General features: G+C 45.0%; 1 protein-coding gene and 1 long non-coding RNA gene across 2 annotated transcripts in view; one reads left to right on the top strand and one right to left on the bottom strand.

The window, feature by feature from the left end:
* LOC132455455 (inactive dipeptidyl peptidase 10-like) overlaps nt 1–25,319 on the bottom strand; it is a 234,018-nt gene that overhangs the window by 39,209 nt on the left and 169,490 nt on the right. The window lies entirely within an intron of this gene.
* On the top strand, nt 5,288–5,801 carry LOC132455136 (uncharacterized). The gene is made up of 2 exons (XR_009525093.1): nt 5,288–5,361; nt 5,466–5,801. It is a non-coding gene; the product is annotated as an uncharacterized LOC132455136 (long non-coding RNA).

Raw genomic sequence — 25,319 nt, 5'->3', positions numbered from 1 at the left:
AGAACAATGTTGTTTGAGTTGAATTGAGATCAAAATCATAACTAATACAGTAGGCTGTTATCTAGTTCCGGTCACTGAGATAACAAATAATTCAATGCCAGCAAAAGATCATAAAATAACATAGCCTACTAGTACAACATACTTCTTCCATAACTCTCTACATACCTGACACACCAAAAAAACGAATAGTAAAAACAGGACATTCGTCTATATGCATGCTATGAATGATACCTATCAATTGTTTTTTTTTTCTACATTATGTTTCTACTGTCTTGAAAGTAACCACCTGTATGTCATCATGCCCCCTTAATGTCTGTGCTTTTGTCTGTAGGCCTACTCGAGCAGAAAACACCAGAATGAGAATAATTTCAGAATCATTCATTTTCAACTTTGAGACCAACGTGTGCTTGAGCTGCTTAAGCCAGCCTGCTTATTTAAGCATGCTTATTTAAGCATGCACTGGGCTATTTTTAAAAGCAACAGCGTACAAAACAGCTTCCACCTCCGAGTGTTGTATTCTGTTATAAATTGCGCTAGTATAACATCGGTGCCATTGGTTCCAGGCAACTTGAGAAGATGTCTTATACAGTATGCCGATAGCTAGCTAACTAAGCTGACAAGACAACTTGGATACCCCATCACGGGATCATCACCCCCTGAAAACACGAACGTAAAGAATCGAGAAACACCATAAGATGGCATGTAGTGTGAACCCGACATTTGTGATCTTTCTCCGATCAACAGGTCCAGCTTAAACAGTTATCGCTACAGTTTAATATATTAGCGAACTGTCTGGCTACTATAGCATAACGACAGACGTGACCACATTAGCTAATAACACCACTTCAGAGATGCCCCTTCACCTTATTTGATGAAAGGCATACACATTTGTTAGACATTCTATGCTTCCAGAGGATAAAAATGTAACGCTTACTGTTTACTTCACTTCACGCCGGCCGGAGTGAATGGTCGCTGACGCTGTGCTGGACAGGTTCAAAAAGTCGATATCAAGGAGAATGATTCTCTCCTCAGTGTGTGCATTCGTCACGTACATTTCATTGCAGCGGCCGGCCAATGAGGGGGGCACCATGCATTCTATTGACGTAATTCAAATAGTAAATTTCTTCAGGGTGTCAAATTTTGTACAATCAATGTTTTAGTGTGTCTTTACTAGGAGGATTAGTACCGTGTTTCTTAAAGATAGCCTAAGATATGACGAACTCCTGGCTCTGTGTTACAGGCAACTCTCCGGCTGCAACATGCTCCGAGTGGCCGCAAGTGGATTCTAATTACTCTGTCCGTATGTCAGACTTAAATTCTAACGAAAGTGGTAGTCTATAGGCCTATTTTAAGAAAAAAAAATGCAAGCATGCATTCTGTAGATTGCCAGATGAGTCAGACTTAAATAAAAAAAAATTAAAGGTATAAATAAATTAATTAATTTAAAAATCAGTGCCCCAGGCACCGCAGATCCACAACGGGGCACGTGCCCCGGTGAAAAGGGTCTGCCGACGCCAATGTTGGAGCGCAGAAGCATTTGACACAGAAAGACCGGCTGGTTGCAGAGTTCATTGTAGAAGACATGCTTCCCCTGTTGACTATTGAATCGCCCGGATTTAGAAAAATACTAGATAAAAGACTTATGTAAAGTTGTAAAGAAATTGGCAGATTCTGAGTTTGCGGTTCGATAATAGATCATCACTGAAACATCGTTGCGACACAAATGACACCTCTAGCTAAATGAAGTAACCTATATGACCAGCTACAACCGTGTTTTCCTCCAAACGAGCCGTCTTTAGAGAACGGTGAATTGCATTCTATGAGCTGTCGGCTTTCAGCCGCGAGCTTAGGGACCGTCTGCAAAGGGCAAAACGACCACAATGGTCAAATTTCAATAGCGTCGCCATTATTGAATCTAGAGCCCCAAAAAGCCGAGCCACGGTACCATACGCTCTGTTTACAGTGGATGTATCGCAATGGCGAGGCGCACACAACCTTTAATAATAATAATAATATATTTAATTTGTAGAGCACTTTACAGTCAGAAATCTCAAAGTGCTACATAGCTTAAGAGAGAGGAAAAAATAAATAAAGCAGGTTGTTTAAACATATAATACATAAACAGTAAAAGGGAAATTAGCAAAAGGCTTTTTTAAAAAGATAAGTCTTTCGTTTTTTTTTTAAAACAGCTGTAGTCTGAGGGGCCTTTGGCCGTGTTCTGTAAATATTCTAGAACACTCCGGGTGCTCCGGCGGGAGTCCTGGAGCTCTATATCTAAATAATATATTATCCATAGATCTATATAATATAATATATATTATCACGGCCAAAAGCTGTGTGCGCCTCCAGAAGACATTATGAACCTAACGACTACGGCGGGTTCTCCGACGTCTCTGGTTCTTCCACGTCCATATCAATCTGAAGTAGACTGAACCACGACATGGAGGAGAAAGGGACCACCGTCTCGGCAGCGGCCAGCGCTTAGGCCCCACCGCCTCCTGCAGCGGGCAGCGAAGAGGCAGTGGTCCCTCGGCTTCCGGCTGCCCTCCGGCAACAATCCCTTTCTCCTCCATGTCGCATGGGGGTGTGTCTCATGGCCTTGCAGTCTTCGGTGAGGGTTTCAGTTCGCGGTTTCTGTTCGCAGGACTATTGTTTTGAACAATATCAACAATGCATTATTTATCTTTCGTTTTTTACTCCCTACGAGAGTTTTGTACTTTGTTAATGCATAATAATTAAATAAAAATTATTTGAAAGAAATTGGTAGTACATACATTGGTAGTCAAGGCGGGGCCCTATTGTTGTTAAGGCGGCCTTAACCATACAGTGCGGGGGTAAAAACTGCATATTAATGTTAGAAAACCTAAAAAAGTGAGATTTTCATGCCATGAGACCTTTAAAGGGGAGCTATTATGCTTTTCGACTTTTATGACCTATAAACGTTGTTATAATGATTGATAGTCATGTTTAACCATTCACAAAAAACGATGTAGATTTTCGGGAAACTCTTCCTCTCATCTGGGCGCTTTCAGCCTTCTCTGTCAACGCTCCGTTTCGTCCTTCTCCGCCCCCTCACCCCCCTCCTGCCAACCCAACTCCGTTGTGATTGGTTACCTTCCTTGGAGCGCGCGGGCGGGCAGATTTGACCAGGCATATGGGGGCGTGGCAGGAGTACGTCTACGAAGATGTTTCCCGGAAATGTGAACAAGTGAATCGCAATCGTTGTCCCGAGTGTTTAGCGCTCTGCACAGCCACCCCAGACTGTCAGCAATAATACGTTGAAATGCATGTACGTCATTATTTGACACTTTAGTATGGTTAAACATGACTATCAATCATTATAACAACGTTTATAGGTCATTAAAGTCGAAAAAGCATAATAGGTCCCCTTTAAGGAATTTCAATAGCATCGCCATTATTGACTCTAGAGATATATTATTCAAAACTAAAGGTTGTATAGAGGCCATCCCTATATGGACCAAGTTTTGGGGCTCTAGAGTCAATAATGGCAACGCTATTGGAATTGTTCCTTAAAAAGAAGTAGAGATATTTTTCAAAACTAAAGGTTGTAGTAAGACCATAGTGGCCGTGCCTATATGGAAAGAGTTGTGGGGCTCTGGAGTCAATATTGGCGAGCCTATTGAAATTTTGGCCAAATAAAAATTCCTTAAAAAAAAGAGGAGATATATTTTTCAAAACTAAAGGTTGTAGTAAGACCATATAGAGGCCGTGCCTATGTGGAACAAGTTTTGGAGCTCTAGATTCAACAATGGCTACGCTATTGAAATTGTTGCTAAATACAAATTCCTCAAAAAACAAGGAGATATATTTTTCAAAACTAAAGGTTGTAGTAAGACCATATAGAGGCCTTGCCTATATGGAGCAAGTTTTGGGCTCTTGTCAATAATGGCGACGCTATTCAAATTTGACCATTGTGGTAGTTTTCTGTTTTGCACTTTGCAGACGGTCCCTAAGAACGGGAGTTGGAGAGGAATGCCGCTTTTCCACCGCACATGTAGCTCGACTCGACTCGACACGACTCGACACGACTCGACACGGTAGCAGCACGGGTCGTTTTCCACCGCAAATAGTACCTCCTGGACGTGGGCTGCGCGAAAGGGCTGTGACGTATTTTTGTACGCGACGCAAACAACACATACGCAACCCACACATGGACAGAACCCACATAACAACAATGGAGGACATCAATAACATTACTATTATTAGCTGGCATGTTGAAGAAGTGGAATATGTTGGCTGCGGCGCTGCTATGGCTGTTACCAGCATGGTTGCCATGTCGCTCTCGTGACTTCGTCACACTCTCTGGCCAATCAGTGGCCGGCCGTCTGCCGACGTCACCTTTTAGCATCGGCTCAGCTCGCTTGGAACCTAGAGCGAGGCGGTACTAAAAAAAGCAGCCACTTCAGGTACCAGATACCATGTTTTCGCGGTGGAAACGCAAAAAATGCGAGCTGAGTCGAGTCGTGTCGAGCAGGTACAATGCAGTGGAAAAGCGGCAGAAGTGGATCTATGGAGCCAGTATCCTGCCATAATTCAAACCTGAAAAAAAATGTTTCAAAGGCTTGTAAGTCTGGGTTTGAAAATGCAACACCTTGTAAAAAAGGTTTTGCAACAGTGAAAAAAGAGATTATAACCTGAAAAAAAATGTGAACATCTTCAAACATTATTTTGTGTTCTATTTTATCTTCTTCAACATTTTCCAAGTATTTCTTTTTTCCATTTCCTCGAACCATCAGGGTACGGAACCTACGGAACCCGTAAAGAGACATAGGCTAAAAAAATTAACGTTTGTCGTGAGCACGCAAAAGTATCTGGTGCGCACGTGAAAGTATCTGGTGCGCACGCAAAAGTATCTCGTAAGCACGAGAGAGTATGTTGTGCGCACGAGAAGGCGCATGCCGTCCATATGGGCAGGTGGGGAGGCGAACTCCCTGCAAAAGCATGCTCCCAAAAAAAATAGTTCCTCAGTAAATCATTGCTCCAAGTTTATTTTTAATAGTGTCATTGTCACATTAACTATCTATACTGCCCTACAAAGGCAAAGTGCAGTAACTACGTCAACATTGAAACTGAGAAAAATGCCTTCAAAGTTTTCATACTGGCCGGCCAAACCTGTTGCAGGTACAATAGTGGTGATACTTTCAATGAATACCTTTATAGGAAAGAAAATTGTATAGAAAAAGAAAAGACCAACGATATGACCTTTGACCTCAAAATTGTAGATACTGCACTCTGCCTTTGTATTACCTCGAACAACTAGAGTAGGGGAGAGCCGGGTCGATTGAAACACGGGACGATTGAAACACAGCGATTTCCTCGAGAACCACGCAAGGCTTTCACGTCAAATTTCGTCACTACGTTCAGCACGCAAGACTGACCAACCCCACGAAATTTCATGTAATGACGTCCCACCGTTCAAATGTTATCCCCCAAACCTGTTTTAGAGACCGCTAACTAAAATCCTTCCTGCGGTAGTTTTTTTGTAATAAATAGTTGTGTTTTTTGTCTCATGCCATAATAATATGACTATACAACAGATGAATTAGTACTTAAACCTGTGTTAAAGTGTGCGATGTCAGAGTTTTGAAGTTTAGAGGTAAAAAAGGTTTAAGTGTCAGTAGTCGCTGTCGGGACGATTGAAACACTTGTTTCAAACGCAACAGGAGTCATGTTATCCGGTTGACGTGGTAGTTTTTGTTTAAATAAATAAAAGGATGTTCAACTGTGTATCCTTAAACATGACTTAGGACAGGGTAATAAGTAAATTTAATGCAAATTTAGTCGTCCAAAAGAAGAAAGGTGAGTTTTAATCGAAATGTGCATATTGACAATTACGCACGGGCCAAAAATATATTTTAACCTATTTATATTATGCGGAATTATGTGAAATTTTAGCAATGACGAATACACTACTATGTTGTCCGGTATATTGCATAAAAACAAGAGTAAGTTCAATAGTTTCTTTTTAAAATATGCTGTTTCATTCGTCCCGCATGTGTGTTTCAAACGTCCCGACTAGGCGGGGCGTTTGAAACAGATGTCAACTTACTTTCAAAGTTAAAAAACAGCTCGATCATCCAACATATGCATTAAATTACACTTGAAACTAAGATAACACACATGTGAGTTGTTGATCACATGTTGAAATTATTTGTATACGTAACGTCATCTTTGAAAAAGACGTTTAACTGAAAAGTGTTTCAATCGACCCGGCTCTCCCCTACTATTACAAAGGCAAAGTGCAGTATCTACAATTTAAATGTGTTCTGAAAGTAACTTTTTTGCATTACCAATGCCTTTTTATTTAATTTAATTTGCTTGTGCTTCGTTTATGAAGGTTTTTGAGAGTATTGAAATTACTTGTAACCTTCAATAATCTATTTTGTCCTTATGTCCGTGTCACATCGCAGCCCTAAACAATTGAAGAGTTTGGTTCCAACACGCTATATCCACAATTTTAATGAATTTTCATGAATAATTTTTTTATATAAAAAGGTTTTAGGTTATATCAGTGAACCTGCAGTTGGGATAGTGTTCTGTGATGTATCTTAACTTTAACAAAACAACAAAAATACTATTTTGTTGATATCACTGGAGATACACACTATAAATATAGATGGCGTTTTGAAATCAAACCCTTCAATTGCATTTTTTTGTCATCAACATTGCCATTATCTTCCCAAATATCCTTAACATTTTACACACAATCAATAGTATTTTGGTTTGTGGATTTTCATTTTAATTAGAAAATTAAGGGGGGGGGGGGGGGGGGGGCTACTGCATGGTGGCAGCCAGTGGGAAGCTGATATAATTGATTCACTGGAACTCTTGGATGCATACATATGTGTGTATTAAAGTAAGTATTATACAAGATTGGATATTACTGTTTTGGCAAGAAGTGGCAAAAGACTATCAACAATTCATAGAGGTCACTCAGTTACATTAGTTTGAAATATAATAACCATAAGAACTACAGATAAGGTAGATATAATAAAAAATTACTTGCCAATTATATCCCAAACTAGATCTAACGTCAAAATGAGTGACTGCCATTTTATACAATAGAAGAAATGAACCGAAGACGTCAACTGATCTCGATGGTGGTTTTGCAACCTTTGGACTTTCTGCTTGAACTTCATTGGCTATCCTTTAGACAACGCGATATTTTACCTAAACCATGTGATGTAATAATAATAATAATAATAAATAAAATGTATATAGCGCTTAATATGGTACTCTAAGACGCTTAAATGTAGCGTGTGGAATGAGAAGTAAACAACCAATCTAAATGGACATTTCATTTTCATTCAATATCGTATTTGCGGCTGCAGGCGCTGCACGGCTCTCCTCAGGAGATCAGCTAACTCTAGAATGCTAAAGTAACAGTGACTTAAATGGAGTCGACTAACTAAATGAGTAGGCTGATTTTGTTATCTTCACATCAGTTAGATTAGCTGCCCCGAAACGAAAATAGTTTCAGAAATGAAGACAAGAAACAAAACAGCGACGTGATCGTAATTGGACTATGACAGTGGTTCCAGAGTGGAAAGATGCTACAGGCTTCAAGGGAGCAGGTTGGCTAAAATGGCTTAATAGATTTAGGTCAGTTGTTGATATTTTTCCATCGTCCTTACCATTGTCTGGATACTTGCGTTTCAAAGCAAGTTCCACCATGAGTTTTCCTCAGTAGATTCGGATGGAGCTAATAAGGCAGACCGCAGTATCTACTGTGTCAAAGCCGGGTGAACAAAGGCAGAACGCAGTAACTTCACTTACTGCGTTTAGCCTGGATTTTGTAGTTACTGCAAATTTGACTTGGGGATATCTCTGAAACGGGACACAGTTGGACCAAGAGTTTTTGTCTCAAGACAAAGAAGGTGTTATAAAACCCATTTTCACTCTGAACTCAATTTTGACAAAATACGTAGTTACTGCACTTTGCCTTTGTAGGGCAGTATAGTTTCTGTAGGCTTTCCGACTATTTTTCAATATATCAAATGGTGGTGGTGGCGATTCTAGTTGAGTGTGAACGTGTCATGCAATGTGGGGCAGGGGAGCTCAACGACCGCGTCCCTCTGTATGTTTCTCGCATAACCCTGCAGGCTGCGATAAGAATTGCAATCCGCGCTATAAGACGCCCATATGGTCGTAAAGTAGTCTGCCCCATGGTCATATTCTAGGACTGTTAAAAAAATCGAATTGCTCCGCCTGTATCTTTCGGCATTGAAGCCTATATATTTATTTATTTCAGCAGGTATTAAAATTGTATACCTGATTTCATACCTGATTTAAACAGCTGTTATTGAGATATACCTGATTTCAAAAGTGTTGTTATTGAGAGATTTGCACACATTGTCGGGCCAAGTTCCAAATCGAAGGTCTACATGAAAATACTTTTCATGTATTTGCAATGCACTCGCTAAGCCTGTTGTTAAATTGTTGTTAGATTGTTAAAATAAAATATGGAAGAAATAACTTCCCTATAATGTCGAATTTGTGACTTTGCAGAGTTGGTGATTCCATTGCACATAGGCTATTCTAATTAGCCTGACATCATATGACGAGTGTTGCGGATGGCACTTCAAAAGCGTGCAGTAACATTAGGCAATTTGTTTATTTTTATTTTATTCTTACTCACAATTAGTTTAGTTAACATTTTTAAATGTAGCTCGAAATTTACATGTTAAAAATATATCTAAATTGTGGGTGTGGTCACACGCCAGTAGTTTCTGCCGCACCGAAATGAAGGGGCACCGACCGCACGCTACTCGGCTCCCAGACCGAGGAGCAGAGGGGAGACATTCCCTCCAGGGCCGATGCTCACTCGGGGGAAACACCCTTCACTTTTACCGACAGTGGGTCTGCTTATAGGTCGGAATATGGTTGGAACGCTTGGAAGGTTTAAAGAACATGTCTATATTCTTAAGCCGTAAAAGGGGTCCCGGACTCCAGCACAGAGTTGCAGAGTGAACCCCTGGACATGTCTAACATGTGAAAAACGGACAAAGGGGTCTCCTGTGTCGCCTGCCGGGAGCTGCCTTAAGAGGGGATCCTCTCCAGGCATCTCTTCTTTTCCCCTTCGGTGGACCTCGCTAAGGCCATCGACCTGTTCAGGGCCGGGGCCCCTGACCTGGACGACGACGGCGGCATCATCGACGTCGACGGCGGCATCATCGACGTTGACGGCGGCATCATCGACGTCGACGATCTTGTTGGCTTTGGTTTCTGCCAAGCGGGCCGGTGAGCTAACCGCTCTGTCCGTCAGCTCGTGTTGCTTGTTGCTAAACGAGGACAGCTCCTTCGCGTTGCTCAGTCCTAATCCTGCGTTCCTCCCGAAGAACATTAATAGTTATTTTCGGTCGAGGGATATTGTGCTTAAGGCTTTTCACCCCCCGCCTCATTCTAGTGAGGCGGAGGCGGAGTTGCATCTCCTGTGCCCGGTGCGGGCATTGGCTATGTACGTGAATCGCTCGGCCGCGTTCCGCTCCACACAACAGTTGTTTGTGTGTTATAGCGACGCTAGACACGCTCCACACGGAGCGTGGCCGCTTCGACGGCTCTACTCAAGGGCGTTTCGGTGGAAGACATCTGCACAGCAGCGTCTTGGTCTTCCCCCGGCCCCTTTGTCAGTTTTTTCACATGTTAGACATGTCCAGGGGTTCACTCTGCAACTCTGTGCTGGAGTCCGGGACCCCTTTAACGGCTTAAGAATATAGACATGTTCTTTAAAGCAGCGTGGTTGGATTTCCACTCGCCGGCTGGTGAGTTGGACTTGACTACCAGTCTTACTCTCCCACCGTTTTTCAAATGAAAAACAGGCTAGGGTTTTTTTCGATTGGCCCGCCAATTGTGAGGTGGTTTTTGTTTGCCAGTATGGCACTCCCGCCGTTTCTTTCAAATAAGAAACGGCCGAGAGAGACCCCTTATTGGAGAGCCGGATTCCGTAGCTCCGCCCCCGGTGGTAGCGGACCTAATGGAAACTGTATTGCTCTGGTTTTTCTTTTCCTTTTCATGGGTTCAATGAAGCACGAATTAGAGCCGTCGTCTTTACAGACTCACTTTTTTCTCTCTTGATCATTGCCTTGCTTGATCTAGGAGGAATTCGTTTTTTATTAAGCTGTTGTGTTTTACATAAAGACCGTTCGGCCGAACGGCAGTACATGGTAACTAAAGAGCGATATTCCTTATGCCACCTGCGTCCTACGCTTGTGGTGCGTTCCTCCATGTTGCTTCTTTCCCCCCCTCAGCCCGGTGGCTGTAGGGTGGCGGTCGGACGGCGTGTTCACATGGCCTCTGGTTCTCCTGCTTCTAAGAAGCGGCGTCCCTTGGAGCCTCGTGGACGGACCAGAGACTCATTGCACGAGCCCGTAAATACGGCCGCTTGTACCGGTCTCCTGGTTCCCCACATTATCCCCTCTACCTCCCTTCCACAATTTGTGGAAGGTGAGGAGATGGGTCCGCGCCCTGTGGCTACAGCCTGGGGACAGCGCACGGACACAGGTGCAGCGACCGGACGGCTCGCTCCCTGTTCGACGGGCACGGGCACGACGTCTAGACAGCTCGTTGTTCTTACAGCGGCTGGTTCTGGTACGTCTCCTACGCTCGCTGAGCCTCCTCCCTTTCATGGGAAGCCCCCCTTGGTTCACACACAGTGTGGAGGCGGTAGGGGCAGAGGAATACGGGTTATTCCTGGACGGTGTTCCTCAGCTGTCGGCTCACCCTCTCTCCGACCGCTATGCGTGTTGGCAAGAGCGGTGCGTTCTACCATCGTGGTTGGACAACACGTTGAGATGGGGCCATCCCATACAGTTCAAGCGTCGTCCCCCACCCTTTATGGGGTTGGTGGAGACCACGCTACGGGACCCGGCTGCGAGCACGGCTCTGGCAGCAGAAGTGGCCCGTCTCTTGGTGAAGGGGGCCATCACTGTCGTTCCCCCCCACGAGTCTCACCTAGGGTTTTATTCCCGCTACTTCCTGGTTTCCAAGAAGTCAGGGGAAAAGAGACCTATTCTGGATCTTCGCATGTTCAACAGATTCGTTGCCGCGAGGAAATTCAGAATGCTCACCGTTGGAGCGTTGCTCAGGTGTGTGAGAGAGGGCGATTGGTTCACATCCCTGGATCTCAAGGATGCTTACTTCCACGTCCCTGTTCGGCAGGCGCACAGGAAGTTTCTCTGCTTTGCCTTTATGGGGATGGCGTACGAGTACCAGTGTCTGCCGTTCGGCTACTCCCTGGCTCCGCGCACCTTCTCAAAGTGTGTGGAGACGGCGTTGGAACCGCTCAGGCGTCAGGGAAAGAGGATTCTCTTCTACCTAGACAACCTACTTATTCTGAGCAACTCAGAGGAGACCGCGAGAAGGGACACCATGACGGGGATAAACCATCTCTCCTTCCTGGGTTTTGCCATCAACTGGGAAAAGAGCTCCCCGCTCCCCAGCCGGCAGACAGTCTACTTGGGGCTTTGCCTAGACTCAGCCACCATGACTGCGATGCTTTCGCCTCCTCGGCGAGACACCATCCTGTCGGCGCTCTCCCGTTTTCACGTTCGCAGAAACGTGACCGCACTGTCCACCATGCGCCTGTTAGGGCTGATGGCAGCTGCCCACCCCGTGGTCCCCCTGGGTCTGCTTTTTATGCGCAGACACCAGTGGTGGTTTGCTCGCCAACGGTTGGACCCCAGGCAACACAAGCTCAGGGTGCTCCTCGTTCCCCTGTCGCCAGAACTGGACTATTGGGAAAACCCCCCCGCCCTTCTCAGGGGTGTTCCCCTGGGCAGGGTGGCGTCCTACGTAGTGGTCACCACACGGACGCCTCGTTGACGGGTTGGGGAGGAACGTGCCTCTCTCACTCGGTCGGAGGCGAGTGGCGCACGCCCCCTGCAGCACACATAAATGTGTTGGAGCTCGACGCTGTGAGGAAAGTGCTGTTGCATTTCTTTCACCTGGTGCGCGGCCGCCACGTTCTGATCAGGACAGACAGCGTGTCGGCGGCGGCGTACATCAACAGACTGGGGGGAGTCCGCTCCCCTGTGTTGCGGCCATCCTTTGCCTTGGGTTGGATGTGTGTGTATTGATTGTTGATAATGTTTGTTGATGGTGTTCGATGTTGGTTGAGTGATTGGATGGCGGGGGGGCGTGGTTTGTGCCACCTGTAAATGCACTCGAGAATGGCAGCCCGTGTCAGTCCGGCAAAGTCACAAACTGGTGCAGACACTGTGGAAATATATAATTTTGACCACTCAAATCTAAGTGTTCGTTTTCAAGTACCTTAAGCTTTTCGTTAAGTTAAGAGTTTATTTGTTATTTCGAAACTCTTTTTACTCATGGTTTGGAAGCCCTTTGTACGAAAATAAATACTTCTTGGATGGAAGAAAACCACGTTTTGGAGTGCGTTTCTCAAACACCACAGTTAATGCCCCGGAGGCATCACTCGACTTCGGATGCCGTGACATTAAGTCAAAATTATCTCGATTCTGGACTGACTGGAAAATGGATTGGACAAGTTTGCAGCGCTAAAGTCCTGCTCTCGGCTGATGAATGGAAAATGTTTGACGACCGTCTACCGTGAGTACCGAGCTGAACAGACCGCCGGCGCGAGGTGAAGCCTCGTCAGGTCTTTCGTTGGAAGCGATCACTGCTCACTGCTTATGCCAATATTTGTGTGAAAGTTAAGAATTGGAAATGGAAAGCGATACTGATCAAGGTGTGGACCCAGAAAGGAAATTGTTGCAAACAATTAGGTCACGCAGAGGAAAGCTCGGCGCTCTGACGAGAAAAAAGAATGAAGTGCTTCATATGGTAAAGACAAATGACGATAAAGAAAATGTGAATAAACATCTGGACACATTCAACGAGCTGTTAACAAACTTTATGGACCTGCAAGTGGATGTGCAATCACTGCTAGAGGTTGATGAAAGAGAAGATGATCATACTCGGTGGTATGAGCCAAAGTTAATCGAATTCAAAGAATTCCTAACAACCGTTCGCTTATGGATGTGTGAGGATGATGATGGTGAAGAGTCTCGTGAAGAAGTGGACGACATAAATGCTTTAGGTGAACAAGTTGATAATGACGATGAAGAACAAGCATGCAGTGAGATTGGCCGTAGCGCGTCACAAGTGTCATTATGCGCCAGCGGCTCCAAATCATTAACAACCGCCTTCGTAGAAGCCGAGGCTGAGCGCGCTGCTCTGAGCGTCAAAGTCAAAACGTTGGAACAAAAGCATGCATTGGATATGGAGGAGGCAAAGATAAAGGCCAAGCAAGAAACGCTTGCATTAACAGCTGAACTGGCAGCCGCAGAAGCTAAAGCAAAAGTACTACGGCAAGCCGGAGCTGGCTCAGTAAGTTCGAAAGCAAGCAGCCGCACAAGTCAACATCGCTCCGCCTTATCTCAACCCCCCCGTGCAAAAATGCAAAACCCCCAACATCAAACACCGAAATCTGAACCAATCACTGCCCCAATTGACAGCCGTATTCATGCAAGAACAACTAGCCCAGAAAATGTTGTAGGCGTTCTGAAAAGGCAGAATGACATAACTGAAATATTGATAAAACATCAGAAAGCCTCCCTCCTGCCAGTTAGAGAGATTCCCAGCTTTGATGGTGATCCACTGCACTTCCATTCATTCATTAGAGCCTTTGAGCAAGGCATAGAAAACAAAACAGACAATATGCAAGATAGACTCTACTACCTGGAGCAGTACACCGTGGGGCAGCCAAGACAAATTGTACGCAGCTGTCAGCATATGGATATGGAAAGTGGATATAATGAAGCAAGGAAGCAGCTTGAGTGGCATTTTGGAAACAAGATGAGGATCACAATGGCATTCATGAGCAAAACATTAAATTGGACGGCTATAAAAGCAGAGGATGGCCCTGCATTAAGAGCATATTCAATCTTTCTCCGAAGCTGCTACAACACCTTGTCAGGAATTGACTATGTGGAGGAACTGGAAAATGCAGCAAACCTGAGGATAATTGCATCAAAGTTACCCTTTAAGCTGCATGATAACTGGAGAACAATCGTCTGTGATATTCAGGAAAGGCAATGCAGACGTCCAAAGTTTGAAGATCTCCTCCAATTCATTGAGAAGAAAACTCGTTCTCTACTGGATCCCATGTTTGGTGAAATAAATATGCCACTATCAGTGGAAAATAGAGCCAAACTCAAGGTACCACAAAAGTCCAGCAGGGGGAGCAGTTTTGCCACCACCGTCACCCCAGTCTTTGAAAATGCAAAATGTAGGATGGAAGTGGAGCATAAACAAATAACAAGGAATATCACAAGACCCTGCCTGTTTTGTAACAAAGACCACTCAATGGAAACATGTGTGTTGTTTAAAGGAAAACCCAACAAAGAAAAAGTGGAATTCATGAGAGCCAATGGATTGTGCTTTGGATGCCTGGAAAAAGGACACATGAGCAAGTACTGTAAAAATCGTATGACATGTGAAGCCTGCCACAAGACTCATCCAACCATCTTGCACATAGAAACAAAAGACAGTCAAAGAGAGCAACCAGCTAGGATGCAACTCATAAAAGCATCCATGTCCAGTGCCTTGGTTTCCCTGAGCGCTGGTAGCCACACTGGGGCTGGCATTAAAGAGAGTGCACTCTCAATAGTCCCAGTAAAGGTGAAATTGGGCAAGGGAACAAAAGCTGTGCAAACATATGCCTTCTTGGATGGAGGAAGCACTGCAACATTCTGCACTGAGGAGTTGATGCAACAACTAAATGCTAATGGAAGGAAGCAGGACATATTGCTCAGGACAATGGGTCAAGAGAAGCCAGTGTCTAGCTACAACATCTCTGGATTGGAAGTTGCTGCTTTGAATGGAAATGGATACCTTAAACTGCCTGATGTCTACACACACAAATCCATCCCAGTCTCCCAAGAAAATATCCCTAAGAATGAGGATATTAGAAAATGGCCTTACCTGGATGAGGTTGACTTGACACCAATTGATGCCAGCATTGGGCTGCTTATAGGTGTCAATGCCCCAAAAGCCATGGAGCCATGGAGAGTAATTAATAGTGAGGGTATTGGGCCCTACGCTGTGAAGACTCGACTAGGGTGGGTTGTCAATGGCCCACTCAACATGACTAGTGATGGAAGTGCAGCTGCAGGTACGGTGCAGGTTAATCGCATATCCGTTGAAGATCTGTTGGTCCAGCAATATAATCAAGACTTTGTTGAGCAGCACTATGAGGGCAAAAAAGTGATGTCCGTGGAAGACCAACAGTTTATGGACAAAGTGTCAAGCTCAGCTGTTCTGGAAAATGGCCATTACAGCTTAAAGCTCCCCTTTCGTAAAGATAACGTGAATCTTCCCAACAACAAAGCTGTGGCCCAGCAAAGGGCACAGCACCTGTTAAAGAAGTTCAAAAGAGATCCAAAGTTCTTTAACGAATACAAAGAATTCATGAAGGATGTTGTAGCAAAAGGATATGCGGAAGTCATACCACAAGACCAGTTGGAACATAAAAGTGGAAAAGCATGGTTTATACCACATCACGGAGTCTACCACCCACGCAAAAGGACTTTGCGCGTGGTGTTTGATTGTACATCCGTGTACGGTGGAACATCTCTAAACAAAGAGCTGCTGCAAGGCCCTGACTTAACAAATTCACTGGTAGGCGTACTGCTTCGTTTCCGCTTCGTTTATGACTGACATTGAGGGAATGTTCCACCAGGTGAGAGTGGCCAAAGAGGATGTAAACTATCTGCGCTTTCTCTGGTGGCCAGACGGGGATGTTACGCAAGAGCTGGCGGAGCACAGGATGACAGTGCACATCTTTGGAGATGTCTCTTCCCCAAGTTGTGCCACATTTGCCCTGTTGAAGACAGCTGATGACAACCAAAATGATTATGCAGCTGAGATTGTAAACACCATCCGGCAGAACTTTTACGTTGACGACTGCTTAAAAGCTGTAAATATTGTGGAGCAAGCAACATATCTCTATGAGAACCTCACACACCTGTGCTCCAAAGGGGGATTTCGGCTCAACAAATGGGTGAGCAACCATCGCTCCGTCCTGGCAGCCATCCCCGAAGATCAGAGAGCTAAAGGAGTTAAAACACTGGACCTGGACAAAGATCAGCTTCCCATGGAAAGGGCGCTTGGAGCTCAATGGAATGTAGAGCAGGATACCTTCACGTTCAGTATTGAGGTAAAACCCCACTCAGTGACCAGACGAGGCATTCTGTCCGTAGTAAGCTCAATATATGACCCCCTTGGCTTCCTGGCACCAGTTATTCTCCCTGCAAGACAAATCTTGCAGGGGTTGTGCAAAACAAAGCTGGGGTGGGATGACCAAATCCCGCAAGAAATGGCTCAAGCGTGGCAAAAGTGGCTGAGTAGCCTAGCTTTATTGGATGCATTTAATATCACCAGAAGCTTTGCACCCAAAAACTTTGGAGCAATAGCAGCAGCACAGATGCATAATTTCTGTGATGCCAGTGAAATGGGGCTCGGTATCTTACCTCTGGCTGATGAACACCAGGAGAGAGGTGAGCATTGCTTTCGTCATGGGAAAGGCCAGAGTAGCACCACTTAAGCAAACAACCATACCCAGGCTGGAACTTGGAGCTGCAGTCTTAGCTGTGCGCATCAACAAGATGCTACAAACAGAGCTAGAAATCAACATGGAGGAGCCTGTTTTCTGGTCCGACAGTGTGACAGTTCTTCAGTACATTGCCAGTAGCACCAAACGATTCAAAACATACGTGGCAAATCGTGTTTCCATCATTCGAGAGCTGTCAGAAGGGGCACAATGGCGGCACATAAGTTCCAAGCTAAATCCAGCAGATGCCGCATCACGTGGCTTGAAGGCTGATGTATTCCTCCAGTCTAAGTTGTGGATCAATGGCCCATGCTTCCTCTCCAAACCTCAATCACAATGGCCAGGAACAATACAAATGGATGGAGTTCTTGACGATGACCCCGAGGTCAACACCAAGATTTCTGTAAATGGCGTAGTGCTGAAAGACAGTGAATGTCCCACAAGTAAGCTTCTGAGCTATTTTTCCAAGTGGACAGACCTAACGAGAGCTGTAGCATGGATACTGAAGATAAAAGAGCTACTTCTTCAGTTGAGAGGACAAAAAAAGCTTTGCAGTTGGAGATCTTGTGCTTGTCATGGACGAATCAGCACCCAGAAATTCGTGGCCATTGGGGCGAATCATAGAAACCATGGCCGATTCCAAGGGATTCGTTCGTCGTGTCCGGCTGAAGACACAAACTGCGGAGCTGGAACGACCCATCACCAAGCTGTGCCTTCTTTTGGAGGGGGCTACAGCTTAAACATCGACACTTAAACTGATACACTGAAGGACGCTAGCACACTACATTTCTCATAACGCACATATCCCCTTGCATTACACCTTTTCCCCTTTTTTTGAAGTTTGACCCCTTGCATACACCAACTTCTCTTTTTCGTCTTTTTGAAGATCAAAGACCTTATTTTTGCCTTTTTTAATGGCTTATGGACTGGTAAAGAGACACTTTAAAAAAAAATGCATGAAGTAAATGTATATTTTTGTATATTATATATTTTTCCCCTTTTGGGTTTTGTAATTAGTTGCTTGGCAATAATTAGGGGCCGGAATGTTGCGGCCATCCTTTGCCTTGGGTTGGATGTGTGTGTATTGATTGTTGATAATGTTTGTTGATGGTGTTCGATGTTGGTTGAGTGATTGGATGGCGGGGGGGCGTGGTTTGTCCTCATCCTCATCGTCATCCGCTTATCCGGGGTCGGGTCGCGGGGGGAGCAGCTCAAGCAGGGGGCCCCAGACTTCCCTTTCCCGGGCCACATTGACCAGCTCTGACGGGGGGATCCCGAGGCGTTCCCAGGCCAGTGTTGAGATAGGCCAGCGTTCCCAGGCCGGCGTGGTTTGTGCCACCTGTAAATGCACTCGAGAATGGCAGCCCGTGTCAGTCCGGCAAAGTCACAAACTGGTGCAGACACTGTGGAAATATATAATTTTGACCACTCAAATCTAAGTGTTCGTTTTCAAGTACCTTAAGCTTTTCGTTAAGTTAAGAGTTTATTTGTTATTTCGAAACTCTTTTTACTCATGGTTTGGAAGCCCTTTGTACGAAAATAAATACTTCTTGGATGGAAGAAAACCATGTTTTGGAGTGCGTTTCTCAAACACCACAGTTAATGCCCCGGAGGCATCACTCGACTTCGGATGCCGTGACACCCTGCTCTCCACCGAAAGGCGGTCGAGCTCTGGCTTTGGGCAGCCGTTTCGACTGGCCATGCAGGCTGTGATGGTGGACCGATCTTCAGCCATCCACTGGTCAAGAGATTTTTGCGTGGGGCTAGACGGGTTAGGCCTGTTTCACGCGTGCTTACACCACGCTGAGATCTCCCCACCGTGTTGCGCGGATTGTCCAGGGATCCTTTCGAGCCTCTTTCTCAGGCCCCTTTGGATGCCCTGTCCTTTAAGACGGCGCTCTTGTTGGCCTTGGTTTCTGCCAAGCGGGCCGGTGAGCTAACCACTCTGTCTGTCAGCCCGAGTTGCTTGTTGCTAAACGAGGACAGCTCCTTCGCGTTGCTCAGACCTAATCCTGCGTTCCTCCCGAAGAACATTAATAGTTCTATTCCGCGTTCCGCTCCACACAACAGTTGTTTGTGTGTTATAGCGACGCTAGCAGGGGCCGCGCTCTCTCTAAGCAGTGGTTTTCTCGCTGGATATGTGAGGGTGTTTGCTTAGCCTACTCTCGGCAGGGCTTTGCGCCACCGTTGGGCGTTAAAGCTCACTCCACACGCAGCGTGGCCGCTTCAACGGCTCTACTAGAGGGCGTTTCGATGGAAGACATCTGTGCGGCTGCGTCTTGGTCTTCCCCCGGCCCCTTTGTCCGTTTTTTACATGTTAGACATGTCCAGGGGTTCACTCTGCAACTCTGTGCTGGAGTCCAGGACCCCTTTTACGGCTTAAAGAATATAGACATGTTCTTTAAAGCGGCGTGGTTGGATTTCCTATCGCCGGCTGGCGAGTTGGACTTGACTACCAGTCTTACTCTCCCACCGTTTTTCAAATGAAAAACAGGCTAGGGGTTTTTTCTATTGGCCCGCCAATTGTCAGGTGGTTTTTGTTTGCCAGTATGGCACTCCCGCCGTTTCTTTCAAATAAGAAACGGCCGAGAGAGACCCCTTATTGGAGAGCCGGATTCCGTAGCTCCGCCCCCGGTGGTAGCGGACCTAATGGAAACCGTATTGCTCTGGTTTTTCTTTTCCTTTTCATGGGTTCCATGAAGCACGGATTAGAGCCGGAGTCTTTACAGACTCACTTTTTTCTCTTTTGACTGGGGTCCAGCAGGAGTACATTGATCGGGCTCCGCTCGCAGCTTCCCCTTAGCCCATAAGGCGAAGCCTAGATGGCGTAAACTACATGAAATAGAACGATAGTTATGTTATTATAACTCTCGTTCTATGATTGTAGGCGTATCCGTCTAGTTTCCCACCTGCTGTACCCTCCAAATGCTGAAAGAATAGCGTGGAGGATGAGCGACGGGATACACCGCCTTATATTCTTGTCATTGACAGCACTGTCAATCACGCAAAGCCCGGTGAACGGCACATGTGATTGGAATGTACGTCAGCAGAGAGCAACCAATAGGTTTAGAGCCAAATGGTCCCGCCCCCAGGAACGTTTTTTTTTTCTTCAGACCTTTGACTGTCAGGAGTTTCAAAACGAATCCGCGACAGAACACAAAAATAAGCTTTCGCCTGTGTGGTCAAATCTTCTTAAAAAGTTCTTAAAAATAAATATTCAACCTTTCAAAATGTACTTCTCAATGTATGAACACCTGTTTGCAGAATCCCATTTACAAGGTTCCAATACCGGGAAACAATGAAATACACTGTTAGAACAGTGCCAGATTTGAAACTCTGCAAATGCGCTGGTGAAACATTTAGAACTTTGAAAATGTTTGTGAAAAAAAAAATACTTTGAAAATGTGTTGGTGAAAATGATGAAGAAGATAAAATAGAACACAAAATCATGTTTGCAGATGTTTGAATTTTTTTTCAGGTTATAATCTCTTTTTTCAGTGTTGCAAAACCTGTTTTACAAGGTGTTGAGTTTTCAAACCCAGACTTACAAGCCTTTGAAACCTTTTTTTTTCAGGTTTGAATTATGGCAGGATACTGGCTCCATACGGATCAGGGTGGAGTAGTGGCGTGCTAGTGGCAGTGTTTTCAAATTGTTTATTAGTGAAAGTTGTTGGCTTCAGAACAGCGGCTAAAGGAGATTTCGGAATTGGTTTTGGGTTGTTCAGCTTGGGTGTTGCGGGGATCTATTTGTAGGGATATTTCCCGACGGCCTGTATAGGTCCGGGAACGATATCCCTGCACAGGCCTGTGCAACTCAGCTGTTCGATCTGACGTTCGGGTGCTGAGTTGGGGAGTGCCTAAATCAGCGTCGGCCCATGCCGACGGGAGCGGAATGGGATGGGGGTGGAGGGGAATGGAGTACAGTGGGCGAGGATAGACCCAAAAGGAAAGAGAGAGGATATCAGTCTCCAGACAGTGATGTGGATAATCCACAAGCCAAAGCAATGAGACCATACAAAAAAAGTGATGATGGGTTTAAGGTTCTAATCAAAGTGAAGGGAGGTGTTGGGTTTTCTGCTGCTAGTCCCCTTAAATTGTAGCCTGGCACCGCCCACCTACCTACTTCCACTCAATTTTCATTTTACTTCAGTAATAGGTCTGGGTCTGCTTCATATGCATGGGTTTCCTTGGAAGCCAGATTTTTGGCGGTCCAATCAGCGAACAGTGGGAGTGGCTGAGAACAATGACGTTAAATCAGCTCTCGTTGACGGACATCTTCACGCACAGTGTTTGGTTTGTTCACAGCCTGGGCGCAACGTGATTCCCGGCCAAAAATTAGCGATTGGTTATGGCAGATCCAGAGTGGCACTGGGCATATCCAATAGTTTTAAACTTCAACAGACATCCGCCTTCAAGTGAGTTAACGTTTGTCAATTGGGTAGGTCCAGGCTCTCTGTACAAATGAAATGAAGTACGAGAGTCTGGTAGGACCAGGCTACTTAAATTGACTAATGAATTTAAAAAAAGAGATGGGTGATGTAATGCATGCCTCTATTCTGCAAAATGGGATGATTTATATCATTTGCAAGTCTGCAAGGCATCAAGACAAGGTGCTTAAGATAAAAAATGTGCTGGGTAAGGGAGTGGAGGTTTTCAACCCACAGATTAGTACAGAGGTTAAAGGAGTTGTGTATAATGTGTCCTTGAAAATGTCTGAGCAAGAGTTGTTATCTTGTCTGAAGGGGGCTAATGTCACAGCTGCAAAGCGCATGGGAAAGGGTGAGAATGGAAGAGGAACCACACCTGTCCTTCTTACCTTTAAAGATGATGTGGTTCCTAAGAGAGTCATTTTGGGATATATGAGTTGTCCAGTGAGAGAGTATGAAAGACCTCCTCTGAGATGCTTTAAGTGCCAGAGACATGGCCATGTGGCAGCTGTGTGTAGAGGAAAGCAAAGGTGTGGACGATGTATCAAGGATCATGATGGAAAAGAGTGCAATGAACCTGTGAAGTGTGGTAACTGTGGAGGTGATCACCCGGCTTCCTTCAGGGGGTGTCAAAACTATGTCAAAGCAGATAATGTTGAATGATTAAAGAAGGAAAACAAAATATCTTATGCAGAGGCAGCCAGAATGGTGGAGGAGAACAGGGTTGGCAGTCAAATTCAAAGTCAAAGTACGGCTGTTGCAAGAGATGTTGCAAAGGGGCATGTTATAGCTGTAAATGATGATTCAGTTTTGATAAGCAAGAAAGGGCTACTGGCATTCATGGTTGAATCAATGTGGAGGGTTCAAATGGTCCTCATCCTCATCTTCATCGTCATCCGCTTATCTGGGGTCGGGTCGCGGGGGGAGCAGCTCAAGCAGGGGGCCCCAGACTTCCCTTACCCGGGCCACATTGACCAGCTCTGACGGGGGGATCCCGAGGGGTTCCCAGGCCAGTGTTGAGATATAATCTCTCCACCTAGTCCTGGGTCTTCCCCGAGGTCTCCTCCCCACTGGACGTGCCTGAAACACCTCCCAAGGGAGGCGCCCAGTGGGCATCCTTGCCAGATGCCCGAACCACCTCAGCTGACTCCTTTCTAAGTAAAGGAGCAGCGGCTCTAATCCGAGTTCCTCACGGATGGCTGAGCTTCTCACCCTATCCCTAAGGGAGAAGCCAGCCACCCTTCTGAGAAAACTCATCTCGGCCGCTTGTACCCGCGATCTCGTCCTTTCGGTCATCACCCAACCCTCATGACCATAGGTGAGGATAGGAACGAAGATCGACCGGTAGATCGAGAGCTTTGCCTTGCGGCTCAGCTCTCTTTTCGTAACAACGGTGTGGTAAAGCGAACGCAATACCGCCCCCGCTGCTCCGATTCTCCTCACTCGATTACCCTCACTCGCGAACAAGACCCCGAGGTACTTGAACTCCTTCACTTGGGCTAAGGACTCATTTCCTACCCGGAGTAAGCAATCCACCGGTTTCCTGCTAAGAGTCATGGCCTCAGATTTAGCGGTGCTGATCCTCATCCCAGCCGCTTCACACTCGGCCGCCAGCCAATCCAGTGAGTGCTGAAGGTCACAGGCCGATGATCCAATGAGGACCACATCATCTGCAAAAAGCAGTGACGAGATCCTCAGACCACCGAACTGCAACCCCTCCCCACCACGACTACGCCGTGATATCCTGTCCATGTATATCACAAACAGGATTGGTGACAAGGCGCAGCCCTGGCGGAGACCAGCACCCACTGAGAATGAAACTGACTGGCTGCCGAGGACGCGAACACAGCTCTCGCTTTGGGAGTACAGAGATTGGAGGCAAAGAAAAAATCTGATGTGGCGCGAGAAATTGCTTCTGCTGCTGAAAGGCTGCTAGGTTTTAAGGGAATAAATCCTAAAGAAATATGGGAGTTTACCTACACTTCACAAGAGTGAAGATCAAACTTCAAATGGAAGTCATCATCCAGGCTTGGATGATAATGAGGAAGAGGAAATGGAAAGTACATATTGGAATTCCGATGGGGATTAGTGTCCTTTGTATTATGTTTTTTATATAATGCAATGGAATGCTAGGAGTCTAAGTGCAAATGGGCAAGAGTTTAAACACATGTTAGATGGGCTTGAAGAAAAACAGAAATCATTTGCATTGAGGAAACTTTGTTAAAACCAAGACTTGATGTAAATGTGAAAGGAGAGATCGAGAGAATACAGCAGGAGGGGGTGTGCAACTTTCACAAGAAATGGAATTCAGTATAGAAGAATAGAAATGAATACAGTGTTAGAATGTGTTACCACAGAAGTATGGACTGACAGAGGGAAAATCACCATTGTCAATTTGTATAACCCCAAGTCAAGTTAAAGGATAATCATTTTCAGGAAATTGTGGATAAGATTAGTGAACCAATGGTGTGGGTTGGGTATTTAAATGCTCATAATGAGCTGTGGGGAAGTGAGAAGAGAAATAGGAATGGTAAAATTGTAGAAGAGTTTATAGAAAAAAAACAGCTAGTTGTGTTAAATGCTGGTCGACCTACATGGTTCAGAACAAGTCGGACAGGGTTTTCCTCCATAGATCTTACAATTGCATCAGCAGAGTTGGCTTTAATTAGTAGTTGGGAGACAATGGATCTGTATACAGTGGAAAGCGATCATGTACCAATCATTTGCAAATTTGGTAGATGTTTAATTGAGGAACCAGTCAATCTGTCCTTGAGGATTAATTGTAAAACGGCTAACTGGATCAAGTTTGAGGAGGATGTAAATATGGATTCATCATTAATAGATAGTGAGAAAGGGGTAGATGAGTGGAATAATTCTTCTGGTCAGATGCAGTACAGAATATTCCTAAGAAAAAAGTTCCTATAAGAGGATCAATGGCTCCATGGTGGACCGACGAATGTAGCAATGCAGTCCGAGCTAAAATAGAGCCTATAAAAGGTTGAGGAAACATCTATTAGAGAGCTATGCTATTGAGTATAAGAGACTTAGAGCTAAGGCTAGACGTGTCATCAAGGAGGCAAAGAAACAAAGTTGGAGACTTTTTTGTTGTAAATTAGGACCGCATACGCCCATAAAAAAGATTTGGAGTCTTATTCATAGAATGACAGGGGTTTTTCAGCAGACATCAGTCCCTGTCCTTCACTGTGATGGAAATGTAGCTATAAATAACAAAGAAAAAGCAAATATGTTAGTTGAGCAATTCCATAAAGTACATAGCTCTAACAATGTAAGTGATGTAAATAGAAGTAGGCAATGTGAAATATTGGGAAAACATATGGATAAACTGCAAATTAACTGTGATAATTATGATGATGTCAATATGTTTTTCTCACTAGGAGAGTTACAAAAAGCAATCGATCAGGGAAAAGATACCTCTCCAGGTAGGGATGGATTGGGATATCAATTATTCAAACAGTCTGGAGAACTTATGGGGGAGGAAATGCTTGTGTAACCCTGTCAATATAAGGGCTACTAAGGCATTAGTTTGAGGGCTATTGAAGGCATATACTTGGTTAAAATGTTGTATTGATCTAACTATTTAGTTTGAAGTGTATGAGGTTACGTTACGTTGGTTTTCGATTGAAGTTCAATGTAAGTTACTTTTAATTTGAAGTGTGAACTGGTCGCGGGGAGAGGAGGGACTGGGTGGTTTAGAGGATCGTCATTTAGATGGTAGCTAAAGGATAAGATCATCGGAGGACGCTGGTCTGACGTTGCGCTGGGCTTTCGTTTATTTTTTCACGCTTTTTACCTTGGTTTCTTTTCATAATAATAGGACTAGTATAGATTTAGATTAGTGTTAAGGAAAGTAAGGGGTTTGAGGCCCATGGCTTCTGGGAGCGGGGGGGCTCAGGGTGGTAATTGGCAGACAGTGTGTGTGGTAAAGGGGGGGAATAAGAGAATGGCATCTAGTGAGAGACCTGAAATGTCAGGAGATGATGGAAGTTAAGTGAGGAGACCTGGAGCAAATGAAGAGTTTGTGGTGCTGTTTAAAATTAAGGGGGCTAATCAGGGAGATCCGGGGTTTAAAGCTATTAATCCATTGAAAATAACTAGCACTTTAGAGAACCAGATAGGCAGGGATTTTCAAGCAAAAATATTATATAATGGAATGCTGAGAGTTTGCTGCAAAAACCAGAAACAATATGATGATGCTCGGGCAGTGGGAAAGTTGGTGGTTAAGGTGGAGAGTTTGGTCCCTAAAGGAAGTCAGCAGGGAGTCAGGGGACTTGTGTATGGAGTGT

This window comes from Gadus macrocephalus, chromosome 4 (genome assembly GCF_031168955.1).
Source record: "Gadus macrocephalus chromosome 4, ASM3116895v1".
Classification (NCBI taxonomy): domain Eukaryota; kingdom Metazoa; phylum Chordata; class Actinopteri; order Gadiformes; family Gadidae; genus Gadus; species Gadus macrocephalus.
Note: the sequence above shows the minus strand (reverse complement) of the source record. Positions and strands in the feature narration are given on the sequence as shown.